Source organism: Octopus sinensis, linkage group LG18, assembly GCF_006345805.1.
Source record: "Octopus sinensis linkage group LG18, ASM634580v1, whole genome shotgun sequence".
Classification (NCBI taxonomy): Eukaryota; Metazoa; Mollusca; class Cephalopoda; order Octopoda; family Octopodidae; genus Octopus; species Octopus sinensis.
Window position 1 is genome coordinate 3,628,946 of NC_043014.1, and position 9,089 is coordinate 3,638,034.

Consider the following 9,089-nt stretch of genomic DNA (forward strand, 5'->3'; position numbering starts at 1 on the left):
GTGAAAGAATTGCTGGATTGTAAAAAAATTAATTCAAACGACTATGTATTATTAGGTGGGTGTTAACCATTCAACTAGATATCAATTACATTAAAAATTAAAAAAACAGCAATATTATAACGGACAAAATAATTAATTAGAATCTAAAACTATTGAAATATATATCTATATACCTCAAATAATATCAATCCAAACTCGTTATTATAATCACATGCAACAATAATATATATGTATGTAATTAAGTATTTTGAAATGTTCATGGTGCCACTGTGTGGATCTCATCAAAGAGATTACAATTAAAAAAAGTAGAACATTTTTGAAACATAAAATGGAGGAATACAAAATAAATCATAGCTTTCCATCTTACTGTTCGATTTGTTTGATTTTGAAGAATAGAAATTTATGGTTTATTATTGTTTGTATTTTTAATTAAACATATTTGGGAGAATGGAAAGCTTTTACATGTTTAGAGCAATGCTTTTCAAACTTTTTGCTGGAGAGGAACCCCAAGGGAACATTCCGCTGGCTCGTGGAACCCCCGTGCAATAATTTAATAGTCTTATGCACACATATCTGCACAGGAGAATTAAAAATTACAGCCGATTTTAGCAGTTTTGTAACTTCTTGTGGAACCCCTGGACTGTACTGGCGGAACCCTGGTTGAAAACCACTGGTTTAGAGTGTCTATGGGTCTTAATCTGGCCCCAACATCTGTATATACACAGAAATTTAAGGAGACAGAAGTTGGAAGTGAGTTGGGAGAGGGACATCAAGGTGAAAACTTAGAAACTGAACCAGAAGATAGATAGATAGGTAGAGAGAGAGAGAGAGAGAGAGAGGAAGAGAGAGAGGGAGGAAGAGAGAGAGAGAGCTATGATTATTATAGTGACAGCAGTGCTTGATCTGTTGCTCTATGCTCAGAATAATTAATATTTTGTTTCATTTCTACGAATTAAGTAAAACAACATTGAAACAAGAGGAACACTTGACAGACCAAAACTCTTGCATTCGTTTTTAACTGTTTTTATTTCTAAAACCAACAAAATACGCAAATAAAGCAATGACAGGAAATTCTGACAATGCCTGTGTCTACAAAATTCTAAGCAGTTTAATATTTCTTTAATTGGGATGTCTCTTGGTGTAGTCAACTGACTTTGAGCAGCAAAATGCTTAATTAGTTTATTAATTCGTCGGTTAATCAAGCAATTGAAAGAACGGTTATTTCCTGAGTCATTCTTCTTACAGGTGAAAAAGGTATATATTTGATTTTATGCATCATCAGAGCTAGAGGAAGATTTTAGTTAAAAGAAGACATACCAAAGTTCTTCCCCGAAAGTTCTTCCAGACTAAATAAGTGTGCTTAAACAATTCTCAAGATTATTTGTACCAATTGGTTTTCAAATATAACGTTTTTTTGAGGTGCTATGTGTCTTTTTATAAATTCATAGAAATAACCTCAAAAAACTGATGCACCCTGTTCACAGATACACAGACATACACATGGAGCCACATGTGAAATGCAGCAGTTAAGAAAGAAATATTCTACAGAGACCAGGGTGTGACATGAAGAGAGACAGCTTATGTTTATAGAACAACTTAGCAGTATTGCCCGGCGTTGCTCGGGTTTGTAAGGGAAATAACTATATAAGTATTTTTAGAGAGTTACTTCCCTTATATAACCCGAGCAAAAATCATTAAAAATGCGGAAAAATGAAGGTAAATTTTATTTTAAATCTTAGACTCATCGTAGACGTGCGCTAATACCCAGAAGGGCTCGATATGAATCACGACTATAAGATACCCGGTTTTGGTTAAACTGCACCGCAAAATGTGGGAGTAGTTAGGAATCTAAATCGGAGTAGACAGACACACACACACACAACTTTAGTTTTATATATAAAGATGACAGTTAGCTAAGTAGTGACCGACACAGATAGACACCTGCACATATAGCTAGATAGATAGATAGAGAGAAAGAATGGGAAAGAGAGAGAGAGAGAGAGATAGGTCTCCTCTCTAGACGCATGGTAATATTGTGTCTTAGCTGTAAGAGCAGTGGTGGGAGGGGAACCAGTGGTTTCCTACTGCAGTGAGTGTCATCTGTGGTAAATTCCATGTAAGGTGGGCCTTCCTCTTTGTCCTCAGCAGTCAAATGCCTGGCAAAAGAACAACGGAATAAGTATCATCGTGAAAATGCAAACAGAATGCAATGGGTTGAAAATGGCAGAGCCACAAGACATATTCTGTAGAATAAAAAAAAATAATAGAATAGTAAATTTAAAAGAAAAGAAACAGACAGGAGTGGCTGTGTGGTAAGTGTATTGCTTACCGACCACATGGTTCCGGGTTCAGTCCCACTGCATGGCACCTTGGGCAAGTGTCTTCTACTATAACCTCGGGCCGACCAAAGCCTTGTGAGTGAATTTGGTAGGCGGAAACTATATGTATATATATATATATATATATATATATATATATATATATATATATATATGTGGATGTGTGTTTGTGTGTCCGTGTTTGTCCCCCCTAGCATTGCTTGACAACCGATGCTGGTGTGTTTATATCCCCGTCACTTAGCGGTTCAGCAAAAGTGACCGATAGAATAAGTACTGGTCTTACAAAAGAATAATCCTGGGGTCGAGTTGCTCGATTAAAGGTGGTGCTCCAGCATGGCCGCAGTCAAATGACTGAAACAAGTAAAAAGAAAAAGAAAAAAAGAAACAGATAGCGTGGATGTGTGTGTGTGCGTTGAGTGTTTGCAGTTACTTCCAGTCATAACAAATGACCAATTCATATTTTATCTCATTAACCCACACCTCTAAGCGGATTGTTAACACCATTATAGACAGACAGACAGACAGATAGATAAGTAGATCTGTCTATCTCTCTCGATGTCGATGCCAGTGCCGCCTGACAGGCACCCATGCCAGTGACATGTGAAAAGCACCATTCAAGAGTGACCTACGCCAGTGCCACTTGACTGGCTCCTGTGCCAGTGGCACCTAAAGAGCACCCATTACATTCTCAGAGTGTAACAAACATAAAGAATGACCCTTCATCAGTTGCTGGCTGTTTCCCTAGTCTCACATTTCGAACATTTAACAACAATATACGCTTTCAATGAAACAGTTGCTCCTGCAAAGCAAACTAAATGAAATTTGGGATTTCGCGGAGGGTCAAAATAGGTAACACAAACAGGACAGTGAAAACAATCAGGAAGGGCTGCTAAGCCTAGACGAGGTTGTGGTGGCGAACGCGTACTCGTGCTTTGTACTTTTTTGCTGTACAAGTTTCCTGACATCCTGTGCCCACATATGCATCATCATCAGCATCATCATCATCGTTTAACGTCCGTTTTCCGCACTAGCACGGTTGGACGGTTCGACCGGGATCTTGGAGCCAGGGGCTGCACCAGGCTCCAGTCTTATCTGGCAGTGTTTCTACAGCTGGATGCCCTTCCTAACGCCAACCACTCCGCGAGTGTAGTGGGAGCTTTTTACGTGCCACCAGCACAGGTGCCAGGGGAGTCTGGTATAGACCACGATTGGTTGGTGCTTTTAACGTGCCACCGGCATGGAAGCCAGTCAAGGCGGTGCTGGCATCGGCCATGTTCGGATGGTGCTCTTTATGTGCCACCGGCACAGGTGTCACAACTACTATTTCCATTGATATTTATTTCGATGCTCATGTACTTGACTCAACAGATCTCCTCAAGTACAGCGGGATATTCTGGAATCCAAGGTACTTTGAATGGGCAGGGGCTATGCGGAACTGGTACAGGAAGCAGCCCGGGTCTTTGCAGTCACAGCATATCTCCAGAGATCTCAGTCCTTCGTCATTGCCTCTGTGAGGCCCAACGCTCTGAGGTCATGCTTGACTACCTCATCCCATGTCTTCCTGGGTCTACCTCTCCCCCTGATACCTTCAACTGTTTGGGAGCGGCACTTCTTCACACATCTCTCCTCATCCATCCGCAGTACATGACCATACCATCGCAAGCGTCTCTCTTGCACACCACATCTGATGCTTCTTATGTCCAGCATTTCTCTCAGGGTGCTTACACTCTGTCGTGCATTCACACTGACATTACACATCCAGTAGATCATGCTAGCTTCATTTCTTTCAAGTCTACGCATGTCCTCTGCAGTCACCGCCCATGTTTCACTACCGTGAAGCATGGCAGTTAGCACACATGCATCGTACAATCTACCTTTCACTCTGAGCGAGAGACCCTTTGTCGCCAGTAGGGGTAGGAGCTTTCTAAACTTTGCCCAGGCTATACTTATTCTAGTGGTGACACTCTCTGAGCATCCACCCCCACTACTAACTTGCTCACCTAGGAAGTGGAAGCTATCAACTACTTCTAGTTTCTTCCCCTGGCATGTGATGGAATCTGTTTTCTGAGTATCTGTGGTGTCTACTGTCCCTGTGCATCTGCCGCACATGAAAGCTATCTTATCAGTTAATTTCCCTTTGATACTGCTGCACCTCTTATGCGTCCATAGCTTGCACTGGGTACATCTAATGGAGTTTCTACCTACACCTTTCCTACAGATCGAGCATATATATATATATATATATACACATACATACATACATATGTATAGGTGTATGTATGTATATATACGTATGTGTATATATATAACAATATTAAGGAATGGCCTTGATAGGCCATTCGACTCACTAGAAAGAGCAGCCAAACTCAAACTGCTAAATAGATGTAATTCTGAAACTATTTCTACTTTAGTTTCAGAATTACAACTATTTAGCGGTTTGAGTTTATCTGCTCTTTCTAGTGAGTTGAATGGCCTATCAGGGCCATTCCTTAATATTGTTGAATGTATATTATATAGTCTGTGACTATTTTTGCTTTCTCACTAGACCGCTGGTGGTGGAAAATTTTTCTTGAATTTTTTGCTACCCTTATATTGATAAATATGTGTATGTATGTATATATATATATATATATATATATATATATATCCGTGTGTGTGTGTGTATTGGTATATATGTATGTACAGAAACACACACACACATACTCACACATGCGTGTGTGTGACTGTCACCTTATCCTGAGATCCCCTAATGTTTGTAAATAAGCATCATCTGCTTACAAGGGATGCCACTGGGTCCAAAATGTCCATAAAAGACATGTCTGGCCATGCAGAATGTAACCTTGGATTGGAGACAGGAATGGCATCAACCTAGAGAAATCTTCCTCAACTAATTCCATTCGACATATCGAAATCGATCAACATCAATGGAAATTGGAGCTGTGATACCAGTGCCGGTGGCACGTAAGAGAACCATCCGAACGTGGCCGTTGCCAGCGCCGCCCTGACTGGCCTCGTGCCAGTGGCACGTAAAAAGCACCATCCGTTTGTGGCCGTTGCCAGCCTCACCTGGCCCCCATGCCGGTGGCACGTAAAAAGCACCATCTGATTGTGGCCGTTTGCCAGACTCGCCTGGCACCTGTGCCGGTGGCACGTAAAAAGCACCCACTACACTCTCGGAGTGGTTGGTGTTAGGAAGGGCATCCAGCTGTAGAAACACTGCCAGATCAGACTGGGCCTGGTGCAGCCTCCTGGCTTCCCAGACCCCAGTTGAACCGTCCAACCCATGCCAGCATGGAAAGCGGACGCTAAACGATGATGATGATGATGATGATGATATCAGAGCAAGGAAGAGGGGTCGTTGTCTGTGTGTACGTATGTGTATATGGGTGTATGTATGCATTTGTGCAGGTGTATGTGTGAGTGTTTAGCAGAAAGAAGGGACATGAGTTTACCCACATTGTTGTACATCTGTATATTCTTTGGAGTCCCTTGCAAATGGATAAGGCCCAGTCTTCTGTTCATCACATTCTCTTGTCTCTGGTTGCTAGAGAAAACACAAATACCAGATTACACATACCTTATACATATATATATATATATATATATATATATATATATAATACTAAGTAATTAAGGGTTTAGCAACGAATTGCCTCACCAACACACCGAATTTAGAAATAGCAGTCAAAGAGATATAGCTATTCCTTCTACTAAAAGGGGGATCTCAGTAAAAACACAGCACTTGAAAGGCAAACACTTGCCTTTCAAGTGCTGTGTTTTTACTGAGATCCCCCTTTTAGTAGAAGGAATAGCTATATCTCTTTGACTGCTATTTCTAAATTCGGTGTGTTGGTGAGGCAATTCGTTGCTAAACCCTTAATTACTTAGTATTACTTAAATTTTCCTCGAATGGGGCTTTTACATGCCGAAATCTACTTGGTGTAATTGATAATTATTCCAAATCAATTAATTTCACCCTTCATTATTACTGATAACTATATATATATATATATATATATATATATATATATATCAATATATAAAATTTAAATTAGAGATAAAACCACTATTATGCAACTCAAACAGTGATAGACATAAACCAAAGCATAAATAACAAATAAAATAAAATATATATATATATATGTATATCTGTATCTATCCATCTATCTATCCATCTGTCCATCCATCTATCTATCTATCTATCTATCTATCTATCTACCTATCTATCTATCTTTCTATCTATCTATCTATCTATCTATCTATCTATTTATATATGTATCTTTACAAAAATGTATATATGTATATACACATATTGATGTATATATATTTGTATATGCACTTATGATACAGATATATAAATGCATACACACAAATACACACACAAGTACACCTACACACACACACACACACTCATATTCCAGCATGAATTCTTTACCCCATTTTTATTTTTTTAACTCTGAAATTTTAAAAGTACTTTTGTGATTCATAACCATATTTAGTTGTCATCCATGAAATGCATTAACCATTTGTTAATACCATTCTGTAAATATGTACATGAAGATATCTGCGGCTTTATATAGCTATGGTAAGACCTCACCTGGAATTTGCATCACCGGTCTGGAACCCCTATCTTGCCCAGGATATCAATCGTCTGGAAGCTGTTCAGTGACGTGCAACCAAGAGAATACCCTCCATCGGGCATTTGCCATATTCTGAACGCCTTACTTCCCTGGGCATGGACACATTGAAACTCCTACATCTGGCAGCTGACTTGGCAGACACCCATAAAATTATTAAACATCTTACAAACAATAACTCTGAGCACCTTTTCAAACTCCACCTGTCTAACACCTGTGGACATATTTACAAAGTCAGAAAACAGCACAGCTCCCATGACTTTAGGAAGCAATTTTCGCGCTGAGAGTTGCTGAAGCATGGAACAAACTGCCGGCATCAGTTGTTAGTTGTCGGAGCACTGCATCCTTCAAAACTTCCATGCTTTCTGAGATTCGCCAACACGACACCTGATTTTCTCCCCTCCATATACACGCAAGCATGTATCTGACTCATACATTGTTCGCTTTCCAGACATTTGTACATTACTGCATATACTCTGACAAGTTGTGGTGCACCTGAGCACTGTATACAATAATTATTATTATTATTATTATTATTATTATTATTATTAATATTATTATTATTATTATTATTATCATCATTATTATTATAAGATTGTCACAAAGCATCAAAGAACTCGCAAATTTGTAAAAGCACAAACAGGAAATGTGAGAATTGGTCTCTGTGCATGTATGACATAGTGGAAGCATTTTGAGAGAGAATTTGGCCATAAAAGGCATCAGATGTATTGTGCAAGAGAGAGGACTGCATTGGTATGCAATGGGTCAGTCCACCTCTTGTCACTTAAGGGTGGTCGGAATCCTTCCACAATACATTGTCAAAGCTATTCTTACTAAAATTAATATACATACACTCATATATTCGAGGCGGTGCCCCAGCATGGCCACAGTCAAATGACTCAAACAACTAAAACATAAATGGCATAGGTATATTCATATATACACATAGGCACACACACAGACATACACCATTTGTGTGTGTATATATGCATACACAAACATGAATCTGCAGTAGCACCACTCCTGGTAGCCCCACCCCTGGTAGCCCCACCCCTTGTAGCCCCACCCCTGGTAGCACCACCCCTGGTAGCCCCACCACTGGTAGCCCCATCCCTGGTAGCACCACCCCTGGTAGCCCCACCCCTGGTAGCCCCACCCCAGGTAGCTCCACCCCTGGTAGCCCCACCCCAACAGTGGCAATGTAAAATTAAGCAAAATCTTATCTTACTTTTGTGGAGTTTTTCGAGGTTCTGAAAGAGATTAAGAGAGATTTAATTAATGGAATTGGTTAAAGAGAACAGAATCTTTTCTGTAAAGTACGTACACACAAAAACAGACACACACGCACGCATACACCAAATCAAACACACACAAACATTGACTCACTCACAGAATTGGTAAAAGGTAAAATATATAGAAGGAAGAAAGGTAAATGTTACCTACAGGTAGACAAAAGGAATAAAACCAAAGGCAAGGTGGACATAGACATGTAATTTAAAGGTGGTTTATAAGAAATCTGAATTGACATAAACTAACTTTGAATTTTTGCCGGTGTAGCTCTATATTTGTACAGAATGATGGAAAAGACAATCACAATGATGAGGATGATTAGCGTTCCTATGACACTTTTAATCATAATATTCACCGTTTCTGATCAAAAGAAAAGAAGAAATTCATTAGAAATGAAAAAAAAAAAGAAAAAGAAAAACACAAATGAAAGAAGTAAATTTGAGAGACAAGCTTCAATGATTTTATCCAAAAATATTTTTATAAAAATATAATAGTATACCTTCTTGCTACATCCGATAAGATTCAACGTTATAATGTTTTTCATGATTCTAATTAATTTCTAAAATTTTGAATCGAAACAGCTGTCAGAGACTATGTCAATTTTTGTAATTAATAAATAATTATTAATTTATCCTTCTGCATTTTCTAATTTTTCTTGAGTAATTACAAACCTCAGTTTACCCAATTTCCTTGTTCTTGAATATTAAATACAATATTCAATATTTATAATAGATAATATACCAGTAAATTCATTCGATTTTTTACCTCTTCATGAGGTATTTAACCTTTAACTGAACATGTATATATATATACACACATACAT

General features: G+C 38.8%; 1 long non-coding RNA gene across 1 annotated transcript in view; it reads right to left on the reverse strand.

The window, feature by feature from the left end:
• LOC118766846 overlaps positions 1 to 1,590 on the reverse strand; it is a 14,493-nt gene extending 12,903 nt beyond the window's left edge. The window contains exons 1-2 of the long non-coding RNA XR_005002756.1: positions 1,348 to 1,590; positions 517 to 522 (exon numbers count right to left, since the gene is read on the reverse strand). This is a non-coding gene — a long non-coding RNA (uncharacterized LOC118766846). The remainder of the gene's footprint in view (positions 1 to 516; positions 523 to 1,347) is intronic.
• Positions 1,591 to 9,089: the final 7,499 nt, after the last annotated feature.